Genomic DNA, 21,228 nt, shown 5'->3' with positions numbered 1-21,228 from the left:
TCCTCCTCCTGCTTCTCCTCCAGAAACCTCACGTAATCACGCTGAACGGGCAATTTTTCTTAGGGCCACAAGGCTCACTCATCTAATTTTTCTAAACAATTTTTATACGTTTCAATGCTCATTAAAGCGTTGAAACTTTCACCTGAACCAATTTTTATTTTAACTGGGCTGCCTCCAGGCCTAGTTACCACTTAAGCCACATTAACCAAAGCGATTAATGGGTTTCACCTGCCATCTTGGTTGGGCATGGCCAATTTTTACTGAGGTACATTAGTACTGTTGGTACACCAATGTTTTGGGGCCCTCACCTACAGTGTAATCATAGCAATTTCTATGTTCTTCGCCTGCACTCATGGTACAGAAGTGTGTGTGGGGTTGGCCTACACTTTAGCTACATAAATGTAACTTGGGCCTTGGCTATACTGCAGCTACTGAAATGGAACTAAGACTGCGCTCCCACTATACTGCTGCTTCGGAATTGTTCCTGGGGCCTGTGTAGGCTGCTACAATGACTTAAATGGAACTAAGACTATGCTCCTCCTATACTGCTGCTTCGGAATTGTTCCTGGGGCCTGTGTAGGCTGCTACAATGACTTAAATGGAACTAAGACTATGCTCCTCCTATACTGCTGCTTCGGAATTGTTCCTGGGGCCTGTGTAGGCTGCTACTATTACTGAAATGGAACGAAGACTGCGCTCCCACTATACTGCTGCTTCGGAATTGTTACTGGGGCCTGTGTAGGCTGCTACTATTACTGAAATGGAACTAAGACTGTGCTCCCCCTATAATGCTGCTAGTGATATGTTAGTGGGGCCTGTCGCTAATGCTACGGCTGAAATGTTACTAATTCTGGGCTCTGCCTATACCACTGCTAATGGTATGTCTCTGGGGTGTGGAAACAGAGGCTTCCCAAAGACATGATGGCGGCGAGGCCATTTCCCACCAACGCTGTTACTGTTAAGGTGCATATAACCACGGACACGTGGAGAGGACACGTAGTGCCTCCAAAACATCCCCCGCCACGGCCCACTTAATCCTGGCCACATTCTGAAAACCAACTACATTAAACCGCGCTACCAGGTCCGCAGTCACCACCACATTACCACCAACGAGGTTACTGTTAAGGTACATATTACCAGTCAGACTGGGGCATGCAGTGTGGGCTGAAGCCCACCTGTATTAAACACGACATTACTACCTCAGCTGTGTTGGGCAATGCAAAGGGATATTTTTATGTACCGCCGGTGGCTTCCTGGCACCCACCCATGCTGTGGGTCCACAGGGAATTATAAATGCATCTGTTTCCACTTGTAAAGAACCCCAGTCAGACTGGGGCATGCAGTGTGGGCCGAAGCCCACCTGCATTAAGCACGACATTACTACCTCAGCTGTGTTGGGCAATGCAATGGGATATTTTTATGTACCGCCGGTGGGTTCCAGGGAGCCACCCATGCTGTGGGTCCACAGGGAATTATAAATGCATCTGTTTCCACTTGTAAAGAACCCCAGTCAGACTGGGGCATGCAGTGTGGGCCGAAGCCCACCTGCATTAAGCACGACATTACAACCTCAGCTGTGTTGGGCAATGCAATGGGATATTTTTATGTACCGCCGGTGGGTTCCAGGGAGCCACCCATGCTGTGGGTCCACAGGGAATTATAAATGCATCTATTTCCACTTGTAAAGAACCCCAGTCAGACTGGGGCATGCAGTGTGGGCCGAAGCCCACCTGCATTAAGCACAACATTACTACCTCAGCTGTGTTGGGCAATGCAATGGGATATTTCTATGTACCGCTGATGGCTTCCTGGCACCCACCCATGCTGTGGGTCCACAGGGAATTATAAATGCATCTGTTTCCACTTGTAAAGAACCCCAGTCTGACTGGGGCATGCAGTGTGGGCCGAAGCCCACCTGCATTAGGCACGACATTACTACCTCAGCTGTGTTGGGCAATGCAATGGGATATTTTTGTGTATCGCCGGTGGGTTCCAGGGAGCCACCCATGCTGTAGGTGCACACGGAGTTTAACCTACATGTGTCCACTTGTAAAGAACCCCAGTCTGACTGGGGCATGCAGTTTTTGGCCGAAGCCCACCTGCATTAAGCACGACATTACTACCTCAGCTGTGTTGGGCACTGCAATGGGATATTTTTATGTACCGCCGGTGGGTTCCAGGGAGCCACCCATGCTGTCGGTCGACAGGGACTTCACAATAGGGAGTTGTACCTGCCTGTGTCTATGAATTAAAAAGCCCGGTCTGACTGGGGCATGCAGAGACACCTTGACAGAATGAATAGTGTGTGGCACATAGGTTCCCCATTGCTATGCCCACGTGTGCAGCTCCTGATGGCGGTAGCACAGGATTCTATTTCTCATTGCTTCTGTACAGCATTGTGGGCTATCGCCCCGCCCCTTTTAAAGAGGGTCGCTGCCTAGCCGTGCCAACCTCTGTAGTGTGTGCCTGCGGTTCCTCCTCATGGCAGACGCACTTCTAAATAGACATGAGGGTGGTGTGGCATTAGGGCAGCTGAAGGCTGCGCAGGGACACTTTGGTGTGCGCTGTGGGGGGGAGGGGGGGGCGGTTGGGCAGCATGTAAGCCAGGAGAAGTGGCAGTGGAGTGTCATGCAGGCAGTGATTGTGCTTTGTTGGAGGTAGTGTGGTGCTTAGCTAAGGTATGCCATGCTAATGAGGGCTTTTCAGAAGTAAAAGTTTTTGGGAGGGGGGGCCCACTCTTGCCGCTATTGTGGCTTAATAGTGGGACCTGTGAACTTGAGATGCAGCCCAACATGTAGCCCCTCGCCTGCCCTATCCGTTGCTGTGTCGTTCCCATGACTTTCTTGAATTGCCAAGATTTTCACACAAGGAAACCTTAGCGAGCATCGGCGAAATACAAAAATGCTCGGGTCGCCCATTGACTTCAATGGGGTTCGTTACTCGAAACGAACCCTCGAGCATCGCGAAAAGTTCGTCCCGAGTAACGAGCACCCGAGCATTTTGGTGCTCGCTCATCTCTATTAGCGATCTACCAGAGGAAAAGTCAAACTTCACCTGACAGAAATGCAAGCTGGTGTCTCTATTAAGGGAAAAGGTGCAAAGTTTTCAGGAGAGAATAGCTACATTGAGACTTATTAATGAAGATAAAGATTTCCTTGACAGAGCAGAAAGGACTCCAGAATATTAAAGGAAAATAAATTTTCAGTACACCTGCAGAAGCAGAGGAATGGAAGCATGTGACCCCAAAATGCTTTAGGAGTCAGCCAGCACCCATACTCCTCAGGACCAGTACCAGGCTCTTACGCAGAAGGAGAATGAAGAGGTACACTAAGAAATGACTTTGCCCACAAATAACAGTCGAGTAAGCACTCAGAATCCTCTTGGATGGAGAAAAAGATGTGTTGTTGTGAAGAAGAAAAGAAGAGCGGTGGTTGTGAGTGCGCGTCCGACACTGAGCTGGATGCGCGCCTTTTGGGGAAGCAGACAACAGGGATGTTCTTGGGATAGTTGTCACAGGTGGCTCTATGATCTCCCCCTAGCAATAGCGGCAAAGGCCTAGCTCGGTCACGAGCAGGTGCAAGAAATCAAACTAAGGGCTCCTGCAGACTTGCGTTTTTCTTGCACGTGTTTTTCACACAGTTGTCAATGGGACCTTCTAATGGTAAAAAGTTGGTGCTTTGCAATTTTTGTGTGATGTGATTTTAACAATAGGAAGTAACATTGACAATCGCGTGAAAAAAACATGCAAGAAAATCGCAAGTGTGCCGGAGCCCTGACAAATATGTAGATGGTGGCAATAAATCTCCACAGTATTGTCATGTGACGCCAGCACCTCTTTTCCAGTAGTCACTCGCCGGTAAATAACAGAGTCCACACAAAGTTAACTTTCAAAACCGGAGGTACGCGGTTTCCTTTACTCACGATATTCAACCTCGATTTTCCTAGGATACAGCAAGATGACGGTTTAGACACGACACTTGTCACAGGCTTTCTTCCTGACTTGTTTCAGTTGCACATACTCTCACACGTTCTTTTAGGAGGCACGCTCCTTCACGTTACTAGGTGTCCTCAGACCAAGTTATTTGAAATGACAATCCTCGGGGGTACTCTACTGATGCGACATTTCTCTTGCTACTCCTGTCTCTTGCCCTTCGGTTGTCGAGCTGCACATCTCCATTGGCACTCCTCCACGCTATTGCCTCTTGGTGTAGTCCTGTTTGTATGTCTGATAGAATGTGAGACGTACCCACGGCTCTGCGGGGGCAGAAGCATGAATCTGCTTCAGCCTCATGCTGACACGTCCTCCTCTACCAACTACATCTTTACAACTTCTCTCTCCTTCTAGCTCAGCCCTCCTCCTATCCCCACCTTGCAAAAAAACACACAATTCACGGGTTAAAAGGGAATGGGAGCAAAGGTGACAAGACTGGTTATTAGTACTTTCACAAGACATACTTCTACAAAACAGTTCACGCGAGACAGACATACACCTAACCTAACAACACCCTAACTCCAGGCCACTCCATGGGGCATTCCCTATTGACAGTAACAGAGGCATCTGTCTGCAGACCTCACATAACCTCACAAGAGGTATGCTGTCTTCCAAGGCTATCAAGACTCTTTAGTTCTACAGACCCGACAAATGACACTGCAATAAAGGACCTTGCAAATATCTACAGAAACTTTGAAGACCTAGCCAGGTAAGTGAAGGAACTAGGAGCACAGGTGGCTGGGACCTTTCAAGCAGCTATAATACTATTATTGAATTTTTTATATCAAGGGGAGGAAGACTTGAGAAAACTGAAACGTCAAGGTTGGATTTCAGATGGGCAGATTTTAATAAACACAGAAAGAGGGTAGGAAGGATCCAATGGTTGGAAGTCCTTAAGGATAGAGATGTCCAAGAAGGATGGGAAATATTGCAAAATGAGATTCTCAAAGCACAATTATTAATCCCTAAAAGAAGGAAGCATGGGAAGCATTTAAAGAGACCAGGATGGATGAACACAGAACTTAAAGGGGTTGTCCCGCGCCGAAACGGGTTTTTTTTTTTTTCAACCCCCCCCCCGTTCGGCGCGAGACAACCCCGATGCAGGGAGGTAAAGAAAGCTCACCGGAGCGCTTACCTGAATCCCCGCGCTCCGGTGACTTCTCTACTCACCGCTGAAGATGGCCTCTTCCTCCGTGGACCGCAGCTCTTCTGTGCGGTCCACTGCCGATTCCAGCCTCCTGATTGGCTGGAATCGGCACGTGACGGGGCGGAGCTACACGGAGCTACACGGAGCCCCATAGAAGACTGCAGAAGACCCGGACTGCGCAAGCGCGGCTAATTTGGCCATCGGAGGGCGAAAATTAGTCGGCACCATGGAGACGAGGACGCCAGCAACGGAACAGGTAAGTATAAAACTTTTTATAACTTCTGCATGGCTCATAATTAATGCACAATGTACATTACAAAGTGCATTATTATGGCCATGCAGAAGTGTACAGACCCACTTGCTGCCTCGGGACATCTCCTTTAAATACATGCTAAAAAGGAAGAAAAATATGTTTAGCAATTGGAAAGAGGGGGGAATATCTAAAGAAGAATATAATGCAGTCTGCAGAAACTGTAGGGCAACTGTCAAGATAGCTAAAGCTAATAATGAATTGAGGCTTGCAAGAATGACCCAGGGCAATAAAAAGGATTTAGGGGGCACGTCAAAAGCAAAATGAAAGTCAAAGATTCTATAGTATGTTTACAGGATGTAAATGGTAAATCGGTTAAAAATGATGTTAGAAGACTGAATTTTTAAATTCCTATTTTGTATTTGTTTTCTCTCAGAAAGTAGATGGAACATCAACTGATCTTACCTGTGCTATTGAAAGAATAAAAGAATGCAGGCTATCTATAATCAGAGAGATAGTGAGGGAACACATAGTTAACTTAAATTCATTCAAATCTCTAGGTCCAAATCAATTACATCCTCGGGTACTGAGGGAAGTAACAGAGGTAATTGCTGAACCACTTGCTGTAATCTTTGAAAATTCCTGGAGAACAGAAGTCCCAGAAGATTGGAGATGGGCAAATGTTGTCTCCATCTTCAAAAAAGGTAAGAAGGTGGATCCAGGAAACTAAAGGCCCGTGAGCCTGACCTCTATACCAGGAAAGGTCTTTAAACAAAATATTAAACAGCATGTATGCAAGTATTTGGATGACAATGGAGTAATTAATCAGAGCCAGCATGGGTTTGTAACAAAAGTCATGCCAGACTAATTAAATTTTTTTCTATGACAGAATCATAGACTGGGTTGATCAAGGAAATGCAGTAGATATAGTATATCTTGACTTTAGTAAAGCATTTGATAAAGTATCTCATACCATCCTTATTGAAAAAATGCCCAAATATGGGATTGACAAGGCAACTGTTAGGTGGATTCACAACTGGCTGAGCGATCGTACTTAAAGAGTGGTCATAAATGGCTTCACATCGGAGTTAAAGAATATGGTAAGTGGGGTACCACAAGGTTTTGTCCTGGGCCTAGTGTTGTTCAACATTTTCGTAAATGATCTAGAGGAGGAAATTGAGGGGAAACTGATTAAGTCAACAGTGTGATGCAGTAGGAAAAAAGGCAAATGCTGTTCTGGGATGTATTAAGAAAAGCAAAAAGTCTAGATCACGTGAGGTACTAATCCCTCTCTACTCTTCCTTGGTCAGACCTCATCTGGAATACTGTGTCCAGTTCTGGGTATCCCAGTTTAAAAAAGACATAGACAAACTAGAGCAAGTTCAGACTAAGATGGTGAGCGGTCTGTAAACCATTTCCTATGAGAAATGGTTAAAGGATCTGGGAATGTTTAGCACAAGGAAAAACTAGAGGCAATGAGATGAAACTGAAAGGGAGGAGACACAGATTAGATATTAGAAAAGACTTTCTGACAGCGAGGGTGATCAATGAGTAGAACAGGTTGCCATGAGAGGTAACATAGTATGTTGGGCTGAATGAAGACAATGTCCATCTTAGGTGGTGAGTTCTCCTTTAATGGAAGTCTTCAAACAAACATCTGTCTGGAATGATTCAGTGAATCCTGCACTGAGCAGGGGATTGGACCAGATGACCCTGTAAGTCCCTTCCAGCTCTACAATTCTATGGTTCTAAATATAGTTCAAAGTCCTTTAAAGGGGTGGTCTCGCGAAACCAAGTGGGGTTATACACTTCCGTATGGCCATATTAATGCACTTTGTAATGTACATCATGCATTAAATATGAGCCATACAGAAGTTATTCCACTTACCTGTTCCGTTGCTAGCGTCCTCGTCTCCATGGTTCCGTCTAAATTCGCTGGCAGCTTGCTTTTTTAGACGCGCTTGTGCAGTCCGGTCTTCTTCTTCCAGCACGAGCCGCTTCAGTGTGCTCCCCGCTACAGCTCTTCTGCGCATGCGCAGACGAGCTGTCACTGCTCGGGAGCGCGCTGGAGCGGCCATTCTGTACCTTCCTCTGTTAGAGGAAGGTGCAGAAACTGGAGCTGCCGTCCTGAGAAGCCGCCCAGGTGTCCAGCTGTCCCGAGAAGCCGCCCAGGTAAGTGATGGGTCGGGGGTGATGTTCACTGACAGGTGAAGGCCCCGGAGCCCAGCGCTGGGCTCCGGAGCCTTCACCTGGGCTCCGGAACCTAGCGCTGGGCTCCGGGGCCTTCACCTGGGCTCCGGGGCCTAGCGCTGGGCTCCGGGGCCTTCACCTGGGCTCCGGGGCCTAGCGCTGGGCTCCGGGGCCTTCACCTGGGCTGAGGGTTTAGCGCTGGGGAGCCGGGAGCGTAGCGCTGGCGAGCCGGGAGCGTAGCGCTGGGGAGCCGGGAGCGTAGCGCTGGGGAGCCGGGAGCGTAGCGCTGGGGAGCCGGGGGCTAGCGCCGGTTACCTGCTGCCTGGCGGTGGGTGACTGGTCGGCGGCTGCGGTGGGTCCGGTCGGCGGCTGCGGGGCGTCGTGTTGTCATGGAGACACAGCTGGCAGCGTCTCGGGAGTGCGCACGTCGGGCTGCAGCGAGCGACGGGAAAAGAGCCGGCGGCCATCTTGGGGAAACTTTTATAAGTTGCTGAAACGCTGGAACGGTAAGTACAAACCAGCTAGAAATGTCATTTACAGGGGGGCTTAGTAATGTATGCTTAATAAGGGGGACTGGGCAAAAAAAAAAAATTCACGGCTTCCTCGAGACATCTCCTTTAATCTGGTTCTTAGTTATTTGAAATTATTGAAACATTTAGTGGACCAGTAAGCCAACTACACCTGCATCACACTGACTTTTCCTATGTTCACTTTGTATTTGTGCCGCTGAATGTTTGCTCGAGACAGAGTGCTGCTTGAAAGTTTGTGAATCCTATAGAATTTTGCATATTTATGCTTATGTGTGATCTAAAGCTACATCACATTTGCAAACAAGTTTTAAAAGTAGATAAAGAGAACCAAATCCAACAAATGAGTCAAAAATGTTAGACTTGGTCATTTATTTATTGAGAACAGATTGTATACAAATAGAGGAAATTCAAGACCATTATTGGTTGACCCAGGTCACACCAAGATCAAGGTGTAAAATAGTCCACAAAGTCACAAAGGATTTCAAGGTAACCTTTAAGCAACTAAAGGCCTTTCTCAAATTAGCTAATGTAAATGCTTATGAGTCCACCATCAGGAGCTGCTTTCCAAAAAGAACATTGCTGACCATCTGCAGATTGCTATGCATCACCTGGACAAGCCAGAAAGCTATCAGAACAATGTTTTGGGGACAGATGAGACTAAAATAGAGCTACTGAATTTTACTAGCAAATGCTAGAGGGAAATGTTAGGATATCTGTCCGTGAGCTGAATCTCAAAAAAATGTAGCTCATACAGAAAGACAATGACCCAAAGTACACAAGGCTTTCTACAAAAGAATGGTTAAAAAAGAATACAGTCAAAGTGTTGGAATGGCCAAGTCAAAGTCCTGACCTTAATCCTTTACAAATGTTGTGGAAGGACATGACATGAGCAGTTCATGGGAGGAAGCAAACCAACATAGAATAATAGAATGGTAGAGTTGGGAGGGACCTCCAGGGTCAATGCAGGATTCACTAAATAATCCTAGACAGATGTCTATCCAGCCTCTGCTTGAAGACTTCCATTGAGGGGACGTTACCACCCCCGTGGCAACCTGTACCACTACTCATTGATCACCGTCATTGTCAGAAAGTTTTTCCTAGTATCTAATTTGTGCCTCCTCCCTTTCAGTTTAATCCCATTGCTTCTAGTCTTTCCTTGTGCAAATGAGACTAGGGCTGATCCTTCTGCACTGTTACAGCCCTTCTGTTAAAGTTGTTTTGTAAACAGAAATGGGTTAAAATTCCTCCAAACCAATGTGCAGGACCAAACAATGACTAGAAATGTTTAGATGCATTAATTGTTGCACAAGGGGGTCACACCAGATACTGTAAGCAAAGGTTCACATACTTTTATTACTCACAGATATGTGATATTGGATCAGGTCCGCTCCTCACCTGGTAGTTATCAGCTGCTTTTGACAGCTGAAAGCAAATCGACAAGTACCATGATCTTTAGATGCCGCAGTCAAAACTGATCACGGTCTTAACAGCCAGTTGAAGTGGGGGCCACCAAAGATACAATCATGTAGGTGCTGTTGTGTTTACATGGCAGCCCGGAGCCTAGTAAAAGCCATACATGGTTGGCTATTAGGCTGTGCCTATGGCAGAGTTTAATTGGCAATATTGAAAATCAAGTGATCGTAAGTAGAAGTGACCTATAGCAACTGTAAAAGATAAAGACAAAGTTTCAAGAACATTTTTAAAATAGTAAAACAAAGTTCCAAAAACCCCTCCTCTTGTCCCATATAAAAATGTAAACAATGAAAAACAACCCCACATATTTGATATTACTGTGTTTGTAAAAGTCTAAACTTTTAAAATATTTAACTATTTATTCTGCATGGTGTACACTGTAAAAACATTACAGTGTACACTGTACAGAGTTTTGTTATTGCCCTGACTCCCCAAAGAATTGAATAAAAAGTAGAGATGAGCGAACGTACTCGTCCGAGCTTGATACTCGTTCGAGTATTAGCGTGTTCGAGATGCTCGTTACTCGTGACGAGTACCACGCGATGTTAGAGTTACTTTCACTTTCATCTCTGAGACGTTAGCGCGCTTTTCTGGCCAATAGAAAGACAGGGAAGGCATTACAACTTCCCCCTGCGACGTTCAAGCCCTATACCACCCCCCTGCAGTGAGTGGCTGGCGAGATCAGGTGTCACCCGAGTATAAAAATCGGCCCCTCCCGCAACTCGCCACAGATGCATTCTGACATAGTTTAGGGAAAGTGCTATTGGTGCCGGAGCTGCTATAGGGAGAGCATTAGGAGTATTTTAGGCTTCAAGAACCCCAACGGTCCTTCTTAGGGCCACATCTAACCGTGTGCAGTACTGTGGAGGCTGCTTTTTGCAGTGTTGCACTTTTTTTTTTTTTTTGTATATCGGCCGTGCAGAGCATTGCGCCCTGCAGTAATTAGACATAGTGCAGGGCCAGTAGTGGTGAGGCAGGGACAGAAGACATATATTGTGAGGCAGGGACAGAACACATATATTGTGAGGCAGGGACAGAAGACATATTGATTGAATATAGGCAGTGGGCCTTTGCAAAAACATTTGGGGAAAAAAATCTATTTGGGCTGCCTGTGACTGTCCTCAGTGTTCCGGGTCTGTGCTGGGTGTAGTAGTCCTCCAAATTCATATGCAGCCAGCTAAGTGTTACAGCAGGCTTGCGCAAAATTATTTCCTGGCTCTGTGTTGGCTGTTAAATCACCGCTGTATTCCAGTCCACAGTGCAACACTCTGCATTTATTTGACATACTCCAGGGCCAGAAGTGGTGACGCAGAGAGAGAAGAGATATATTGATTGAATATAGGCAGTGGGCCTTTGCAAAAACATTTGGGGAAAAAAATCTATTTCGGCTGCCTGTGACTGTCCTCAGTGTTCTGGGTCTGTGCTGGGTGTAGTAGTCCTCCTAATTCATACGCAGCCAGCTAAGTGTTACAGCAGGCTTGCGCAAAATTCTTTCCTGGCGTTCCGTAAGCGAAGTCAGCCTCCAACCACAGGCCAATAAGCGGCACATTTAATTACAGCGTTCTATTTCTGCATTACTGGTAATACAGCATGCTGAGGGGTAGGGGTAGGCCTAGAGGACGTGGACGCGGGCGAGGACGCGGAGGCCCAAGTCAGGGTGTGGGCACAGGCCGAGCTCCTGATCCAGATGTATCGCAGCAGACTGCTGCGGGATTAGGAGAGAGGCACGTTTCTGGCATCCCCACATTCATCTCACAATGAATGGGTCCACGCGGTAGACCTTTATTAGAAAATGAGCAGTGTGAGCAGGTCCTGTCGTGGATCGCAGAAAGTGCATCCAGCAATCTATCGTCCACCCAGAGTTCTGCGCTGTCCACTGCTGCAACTATGAATCCTCTGGCTGCTGCTCCTCCTTCCTCCCAGCCTCCTCACTCCATTACAATGACACATTCTGAGGAGCGGGCAGACTCCCAGGAACTGTTCTCGGGCCCCTGCTCAGATTGGGCAGCAATGGTTCCTCTCCCACCAGAGGAGTTTATCGTGACTGATGCCCAACCTTTGGAAAGTTCACGGGGTCCGGGGGATGAGGCTGGGGACTTCCGGCAACTGTCTAAAGACCTTTCAGTGGGTGAGGAGGCCGATGACGATGAGACACAGTTGTCTATCAGTGAGGTAGTAGTAAGGGCAGTAAGTCCGAGGGAGGAGCGCACAGAGGATTCGGAGGAAGAGCAGCAGGACGATGAGGTGACTGACCCCACCTGGTTTGCTACGCCTACTGAGGACAGGTCTTCAGAGGGGGAGGCAAGGGCAGCAGCAGGGCAGGTTGCAAGAGGCAGTGTGGTGTCCAGGGGTAGAGGCAGGGCCAGACCGAAGAATCCACCAACTGTTTCCCAAAGCGCCCCCTCGCGCCATGCCACCCTGCAGAGGCCGAGGTGCTCAAAAGTCTGGCAGTTTTTCACTGAGAGTGCAGACGACTGACGAACAGTGGTGTGCAACCTTTGTCGCGCCAAGATCAGCCGGGGAGCCACCACCACCAGCCTCACCACCACCAGCATGCGCAGACATATGATGGCCAAGCACCCCACAAGGTGGGACGAAGGCCGTTCACCGCCTCCAGTTTGCACCGCTGCCTCTCCCCCTGTGCCCCAACCTGCCACTGAGATCCAACCCCCCTCTGAGGACACAGGCACTACCGTCTCCTGGCCTGCACCCACACCCTCACCTCCGCTGTCCTCGGCCCCATCCACCAATGTCTGTCAGCGCACCGTCCAGCCGTCGCTAGCGCAAGTGTTGGAGTGCAAGCGCAAGTACGCTGCCACGCACCCGCACGCTCAAGCGTTAAACGTGCACATAGCCAAATTTATCAGCCTGAAGATGCTGCCGTATAGGGTTGTGGAAACGGAGTCTTTCAAAAGTATGATGGCGGCGGCGGCCCCGCGCTACTCAGTTCCCAGTCGCCACTACTTTTCCCGATGTGCTGTCCCAGCCCTGCACGACCACGTCTCCCGCAACATTGTACGCGCCCTCACCAACGCGGTTACTGGCAAGGTCCACTTAACAACGGACACGTGGACAAGCACAGGCGGGCAGGGCCACTATATCTCCCTGACGGCACATTGGGTGAATTTAGTGGAGGCTGGGACAGAGTCAGAGCCTGGGACTGCTCACGTCCTACCCACCCCCAGAATTGCGGGCCCCAGCTCGGTGGTGGTATCTGCGGCGGTGTATGCTTCCTCCACTAAACCACCCTCCTCCTCCTCCTCCTCCTCCAACGCAACCTCTGTCTCGCAATCAAGATGTGTCAGCAGCAGCAAGTCGCCAGCAGTCGGTGTCGCACGGCATGCCAGCACAGCGGTGGGCAAGCGTCAGCAGGCCGTGCTGAAACTACTCAGTTTAGGAGATAAGAGGCACACGGCCCACGAACTGCTGCAGGGTCTGACAGAGCAGACCGACCGCTGGCTTGCGCCGCTGAGCCTCCAACCGGGCATGGTCGTGTGTGACAACGGCTGTAACATGGTGGCGGCTCTGCAGCTCGGCAGCCTCACGCACGTGCCATGCCTGGCCCACGTCTTTAATTTGGTGGTTCAGCGCTTTCTGAAAAGCTACCCACACTTGTCAGACCTGCTTGGAAAGGTGCGCCGGCTCTGCGCACATTTCCGCAAGTCCCACACGGACGCTGCCATCCTGCGCACCCTGCAAGATCGGTTTCATCTGCCAGTGCACCGACTGCTGTGCGACGTGCCCACACGGTGGAACTCTACGCTCCACATGTTGGCCAGGCTCTATGAGCAGCATAGAGCTATAGTGGAATACCAACTCCAACATGGGCGGCGCAGTGGGAGTCAGCCTCCTCAATTCTTTACAGAACAGTGGGCCTGGTTGGCAGACATCTGCCAGGTCCTTGGAAACTTTGAGGAGTCTACCCAGATGGTGAGCGGCGATGCTGCAATCATTAGCGTCACCATTCCTCTGCTATGCCTCTTGAGAAGTTCCCTGCAAAGCATAAAGGCAGACGCTTTGCGCTCGGATACAGAGTCGGGGGAAGACAGTATGTCGCTGGATAGTCAGAGCACCCTCCTGTCTATATCTTAGCGCTTTGAGGAGGAGGAGCATGAGGAGGAGGAGGGGGAAGAGACAGCTTGGCCAATGCTGAGGGTACACATGCTGCTTGCCTGTCATCCTTTCAGCGTGTATGGCCTGAGGAGGAGGAGGATCCTGAAAGTGATCTTCCTAGTGAGGACAGCCATGTGTTGCGTACAGGTGCCTTGGCACACATGGCTGACTTCATGTTAGGATGCCTTTCTCGTGACCCTCGCGTTATACGCATTCTGGCCACTACGGATTACTGGGTGTACACACTGCTCGACCCACGGTATAAGGAGAACCTTTCCACTCTCATACCCGAAGAGGAAAGGGGTTCGAGAGTGATGCTATACCACAGGACCCTGGCGGACAAACTGATGGTAAAATTCCCATCCGACAGCGCTAGTGGCCGAAGGCGCAGTTCCGAGGGCCAGGTAGCAGGGGAGGCGCAGAGATCAGGCAGCATGTACAGCACAGGCAGGCCAACACTCTTTAAGGCCCTTGACAGCTTTATGGCTCCCCAGCAAGACTGTGTTACCGCTCCCCAGTCACGGCTGAGTCGGCGGGAGCACTGTTAAAGGATGGTGAGGGAGTACGTAGCCGATCGCACGACCGTCCTCCGTGACGCCTCTGCCCCCTACAACTACTGCGTGTCGAAGCTGGACACGTGGCCTGAACTCGCGCTGTATGCCCTGGAGGTGCTTGCTTGTCCTGCGGCTAGCGTCTTGTCAGAGAGGGTGTTTAGTGCGGCTGGGGGAATCATCACAGATAAGCGTACCCATCTATTTACTGTCAAGTGAGTAATGTTTTTAATATATAGCATATTGTACTCTACCTGCAAAGATTTCTGTCCTATTACATTCTAGCATTCATAAACAAAAGACATCCCAGATGATAGCTAGTGAATTTAAAGAGCATATATAAGAAAATAAGCAGTCAGGCAGACAGATGTGGATCCACCTTGCTACCCACTGGTTTGACTTTGGGCTAACTGGGAAGCAGCATCTGGGGAACCCCGGTTTCCACCCTTGACCTCTCCAAGTAAGATATGGTCTTTGCTATGAAGTCCCCAAGTCATTACTCATCCAGATAGTACAGGTTGTGTGGTTACAGGTATTATATAAGGCCGAGCATAGTACAGTGATCCCTTGCAATATTGCGGTTCAATGATTGTGGCTTCAGTGCATCGTGTATTTTAGATAGACCATTTATAATTCTGTTTTCGCGGAGTTTTTTGCTATATGGTGGAATTTTGCGGTACATACAGGAAATACAGTACGCCACTAGTGCTTGCCAACGCAAGATTGTACACGGCACACTATTGGCTGATGGAATGTGTTCTGTATTGGTTTCTGATTGGCTCACTGTTCATAGCATCGGTCTGTTTGTTCACTTTTGCAATTGTTTGGCAATTCACCCGACTGATTGATTTGTGTAGATATAATGCCGCTTTGTGTTTTTTAACGTATCGCAGGGGTCTCCGGAACGTAACCCCCGCGATAGACGAGGGATCCCTGTACCTAATGGTGTGAACAAGAGATTATTCAGAAACATAGCAGAGGTCTGGACTGCAGCAGAGGTGCAAATTAGATCCAGGCAGAAGGTCAGGGCAGGCAGCAGGCAATAATGAAGTCCAGTACAGAAGTCAGAGTTGTCAGAACGCAAGCAGGAGTCAGAAGCGGAATACGCGACTAGCATGGCTAATGAAACCAATTGCTTAGTCATGTACTGTAGGGCCTAATTTAGCAGATACCGTGACTGGAGGGGGATGAGTTTAGGAAACATGCACTAGCCCTTTGGGAGGACTGATGGGAGCATGCACATGCCTTATGGGCTGTGACCAGGGGACGAGTGGAGGAGGAGGGAGGAGAGACCAGAGCCTGGTGAGCGGGAGCAAGAAAGCAGCAGTGACCGACCATTACCATGCCATGATGCAGTCACTAATGTTATTAAATGTAGTTGAAGAGACAACCTAAACCTTCATTATGCAACAATAAGTTGATTAATTTTAGCAGAAATACATGCATCAGCACGTATTCAATTTTATTCAGATAATAAATGTGTACAACTGTTATATTTACAGATGTGGCAAAGTTTAACTTGATTTAACATATTGTGAGAACTTTCTGTTCCATAGTTTAGTTTCCTTCTTCAATTGCTTTACTGTGGCTTTATCATGTTGAGATACATTAAAGGGGTTCTGACATGAATAATTTTTTTATGCTTTAGCAGCCATTGTTCCCTGGTGTGCCTAATGGACCCAGGGAACCCATGGGTTAATGGCTGCTAAAGCATAAAAATCTTATACTTACCTGTTCATCTGTTGTTGTTGACATCGGGGGGTCATCTCCCGGCAGCATATTAGCACTTTCTGCTTAGGTTAAGCAGCCTGACTAGAGCCACCTGATTGGTGCACGCTGTGCAGTCACGTGGTGCCGAAGAGCCAATCAGGTGGCTCTAATCAGCAGCGCTGCTTAACCTAAGCAGAAAGTGGTAGTATGCCTCCCGGCAGGCAGTCTTCTTCCTCCAGCAGCCGCGCCGCTCCGGGATCGCGCGCATGCGCAGTGGAGAGGTGCCCTCTGACAGGAGTCAGGACGGGCTGCGTCTCCACTGCGCATGCTCAGCACTCCGGAGTTCAGCCAGGACGGACGGGCCGCCCACAGCAAGCACTGCTTGTGACGTGCTTGCTGTGGCGGTCCGTCCGTTGACCTCGGAAGTGCCTGACGGACGGACCAGAGCAGGAAGCGGTCTTTTTGACCGCTCCTGCTCTGCTTTAAAGGCACAGAAGAAGATGCCGGCTGGAGGGGACATGCCTGGCGATCGGGCCAGGCCAGGCAAGGTGAGTACAAATTTTTTTTTTTCATGTCAGAACCCCTTTAAGAATAGATTTTCAATGGCTTAATACAACTTTTCGCTAAAGTTATCACAATCACTTTGTAACTTTGCTACATCTGTACCAACTACATATAAATGCAACATTCTAAGTGCATATTTTGATCAAAATATATCGGCCCATCTGCAATATCCAGGAGACCTTTACTTCAGATGGAAACCTACTGTTGCTGCATGGCGACCACAATAAAGAAGTGGCACCCTGGCTCATGTGATTGTGCCTTCAGTGTATTCATCCTGACATTTGACACTACTTGCCAATGACTACCTTCTTCCTGTCACTGAAGAAGGTGTATAATGTGCCTATTTTGACAATCTTGCTACAACATCTTCTGTGGCATATGGAGGGATTGGCCAACAAGAAGATGTTTCCCCTTGCCGGCCAATTAGTCATAATGGGAGTATATTGATTCCAGCCCTCCTCAAATGGGTGCTGGTTATTGTCCTGCCTGAGGTGTTTAGTGTAGCAGTGGACTGCTATCAGCTAAGTACCTGTGGTTATATTATTCTTTGTGGAGCTTATTCACTTCTTCCAAATACTGAGTTATATACATTGTTCTTTCCATCTGCATTGAACTATTTCCCTATCCTCTATCTAGGAACAGGCTAGGCCCCTTAGGTTCCTGACGTGGGGCCGCCCCTATTGGAGTGATCAGGTGTGATAAAGACCACAGCGCACCGGGGGAAGCCACTGTGGCAGCCGGCTGGAAGCACACTGCAGCCCCACAGCAGGGATGACACAGTGGCACGAACAGCAGCAGGATAGTCAGCGGCCGCCCCGGCACATGGGCAGTAGCTGTGCGCGGGGGACACGCTGTAAGGCACAACACACTTTCTGCCATGGTGGCAGCAGGCAGGCAACCGCCGGAATGGAAGACACACTCAACGGCTGTCAATCACTGCTCATCCTCGGTGCAGCGAGGAGACAGCAGAGAAGCAACGTGCCCCAGCAGCGTTCACAGTCCCACATGCAGCCTGTACATTGCTTTTTGTCGTCCCTGGTGGCTTAGGGAGAGGGTTCCTTTTCTTCTTACAGCTCATAATGTAAGCCTACATAGAAAGCTTACTCTCACCATAAGGCTCCAGGGATGGCAACAAGCAATGTACAATCAGGAGCTGGGGGTGTGAGAGGGGCGTTTTTCCTGTCAAACCTAGCTTCCTGGTGGCGTCAAGATACACTAATAGTGGCAGAATTTTGGGGTCATGCTCTGTAACTTGTGCAGGCAATGGGAAGGGAAGAGGTGAGCTGGATCCCTTAAGGTGCTTTTACTAAGGACAACCTGTTGGGCAACAGAGGTCCAACAGGCCGTCTCGGCAATAATTGTTCCCGTGCTTTTACATAGGAATGGAGGCAGAGCGGGCGGGTAGTGTTCCAGTCCTCCCGCCGCCATTACCAGTAAGCAGGCAGTGAATGGCTGCCTGCTTACACTAAACGATCTGTCGTTCGATTTTCTGCTTGTAGAAGCTGGACGATGAATGAGAAATGAATGATTCCTTTTCGGCATTCAGTTGCTGCTGGATTGCGGGAATCCAAATGACAATCTTTCAGTGTAAAAACACCTTTACTTATTGTCAGTGGTGGATCAAGTGTTATCTCCCTGCAGCTTCATAATCAAGGTTTTATCTTACATTATAATCCAGCCTGTGATGATAATGACTCCCGAGAAGTGATCTCTACAGAACAGGAAATGTCAGCCTATTGTGAGGGCTCAAAGGACACTGTGAAAATTATCATACAATATGTCAAGATTATAACTATATAAATGATACTGACATGGGAAATTACGTGTTGCATTGGGCGTTATAGCCGTCTTTCTGCAGTATCTAACACAGCAACGTTCATGTGCATTTGGCTAGGAGTAGTACCGCAGCTCAAATCAAATGAAATGAATTAAAGTAATAGACACAATCACACATGTAGGAATGCTGCTGGGTTTGGTTCTGCAGATCGGGAGAGTTATCATCACTCCTTAAGGAGAGCACCTAGAAGGTGAGTGAGGAGACTTATAAGGCCATGCATGCTCCTCTGGGAAATATATACAAATAAGGAAGAGAGAAATACCCGAGAAATGGCTGTTGCACCTTTGTTCTACTGATTGATGAGATCCTAGGAGTGACATCGGTGGCCTAACATAAACATAGCCCATAAGTGCAAAATCCCACTTAGAGAATGTTGATTTTTAGCTACATTTCTTTCATTGAGCAAACACATGAAAATGTTCTTAAGTAATCAAAGTGGTCATTATGTATAAAATATTTACATTATGTTACAATGATTCTCATATAGTAATATTAAATATGACTGACCGTATTGTAGTTCTATGCTGTCTGTAAAGATGCATGTTGCATATGGTTGCTGCTTCTTTCTTACTGTGCATTTAACTGTTGCCCTACTAAGATAAATGCAGTAGAGCGCATATAAATATTTGCAGTCAGCTGTAAATGAATTAAAATCACATCTGGCATGTTAGATACCACACATCAGTTTGTGTTTATCTGCCAAGATGCTGTTTCTGCAGCTGGTTTGCATGGGTAATGCTGCAGAGACATTTTTCACTTTTTTTAACTATATGCCATGTGAAAAATTTTAAGATGCAATTTCACTATATATTATATACAGTTGCAAAAAAACAACAAAGGGAACCCTTTGGAACTACCTAGTTTTCTGCATTCATTACCAATAAAATGTAGTCTGATTATTATCTAAAGTACCATTATAAACAAATGCAAACTAAACTAAGCTAGGTTGCACTGTTCATGTCTTGTATTGAGCACACTGAATCATCATCTGCAGTGTAGGGAGGAAAAAAGAAGTGAACCTCTGTGTTTATGTCTTTTCTAAGAGCATAATGTGTTTGAATTAAGAAGATGAGATTGTAAATGTGGATTTAATGGGTGCTATGCCAGTAAATAAATGCATCTAAAGCCTGGTTACTGACAAATGTATTCTTTTCGTGAAAAATTGGTAACTCTGAACCGTGCCTCCATTAGACAAGGTATTTACAAATAGAGAAATTTCAAGATTGTTGCAAATCTCCTTAAGAGTTGGAATCCTGTTAAGAGCACAACAAGCAATTCTGAAAGAGGCAAGAAAGAACCAAAGGGTAGCAAAAAGAAAAAAAACATTGCAGACCATCTCAAATTTGGTTGAGACCACCTGGATATTCCAAGATACTTCTGGGAAAATGTTCTAAGGACAGATGAGACAAGGATGCAACACTATATTTGGAGGAAAAAGTACACAGGACACCAACACCAAAACCTCATCCCAACTTTGCTGTTTCATGTCTTGCGATCATTGAACATTGAACAATGAGATGTATCAACACATTTTACTAGAGAATGTAAGGGCAACTGTCTATGAAAATTACCCAAATCACACAAGTAAATCAACTAAAAAATGGTTGACAATGAAGATTTGTATTTGGGAATGGTCAAGTCAGAGTCGTGACCTTAAGGCTGCCTGTTCACAGCCGTGATGGAATATCACTAGCGATATTCTGCTGCGGCAGAGGAGGGGGAAGCAGGGACAGGTCTCCGTGGTGAGCTAGGCATACCACGTAAAATCGCGGAAAATTGCAGCATACCGCGATGTCAATGCCTCGAGTGGAAAATCGCTATGATTCATTGCTTGTGGATGTCGGGCTGCACTTTCCATAGTTAGCCTATGAAAGGCGTTCACTGTGTTACCCGCAGCCAGAGTATCGGCGTGGATAATGCAGTGACATATCGCCCGTGGACAGGCAGTCTAACCCTATCAGGATGCTGCAACATGACCAGAAGAGGACTCTGCGTAAAAGGTACCCCAGACATATTGATAAAATGAAACACATTTGCAGGGAGGAATGGTCCAAAATTGTTCCTCAACAAATTTTCAGCTACAGGAAATATTTGGTGGACATGATTGATGTTAAAGGGGTTGTCCCGCGAAAGCAAGTGGGGTTAAGCACTTCTGTATGGCCATATTAATGCACTTTGTAATATACATCGTGCATTAAATATTGGCCATACAGAAGTTATACACTTACCCCCTCCGGTGTTGGCGTCCGCGTCTCCATGGCGCCGACCGAAGCCTTCTTCTGCCTGGATTAGATGTGCTTGAGCTGAAGGGGCTGCTCCGGCGTGCTCGCGCCGCACAGGTCTTCTGCGCATGCGCAGAAGACCTCTGCGGCGTGAGCACGCCGGAGCTGGACAGGAGAGGGCAGACTGCGCAAGCGAGTCTAATCCAGGCAGAAGAAGGCTTTTGTCGGCGCCATGGAGAAGGGGACGCCAACACCAGAGGGGGTAAGTGTATAACTTCTGTATGGCCAATATTTAATGCACGATGTATATTACAAAGTGCATTAATATGGCCATACAGAAGTGCTTAACCCCACTTGCTTTCGCGGGACAACCCATTTAAAGGGGGATCTATAGATGATAACATTTAACCCTTTCCAATCCAATTTTGGATTCATGGTTTCCTAAAAGGCTTTCTCTTTTTGCTGTTATACAATGGTGCCATCTGCTGGCTAAAGCCAGTGTGTGTGCGCCAGAGAAGCTCCGACAGCGGAGTGGCTGGCAATAGACGGTAAGAATACCCTGTCGGACGTCCTCTGACATTGGAGCTGTACAAGCTTCAATCAGAATGTAGGAAGACGTCAGACAGTGGATTGGAAAGGATTAAAAGCTC

This window comes from Eleutherodactylus coqui, chromosome 5, assembly GCF_035609145.1.
Source record: "Eleutherodactylus coqui strain aEleCoq1 chromosome 5, aEleCoq1.hap1, whole genome shotgun sequence".
NCBI classification, from domain to species: domain Eukaryota; kingdom Metazoa; phylum Chordata; class Amphibia; order Anura; family Eleutherodactylidae; genus Eleutherodactylus; species Eleutherodactylus coqui.
Note: the sequence above shows the minus strand (reverse complement) of the source record.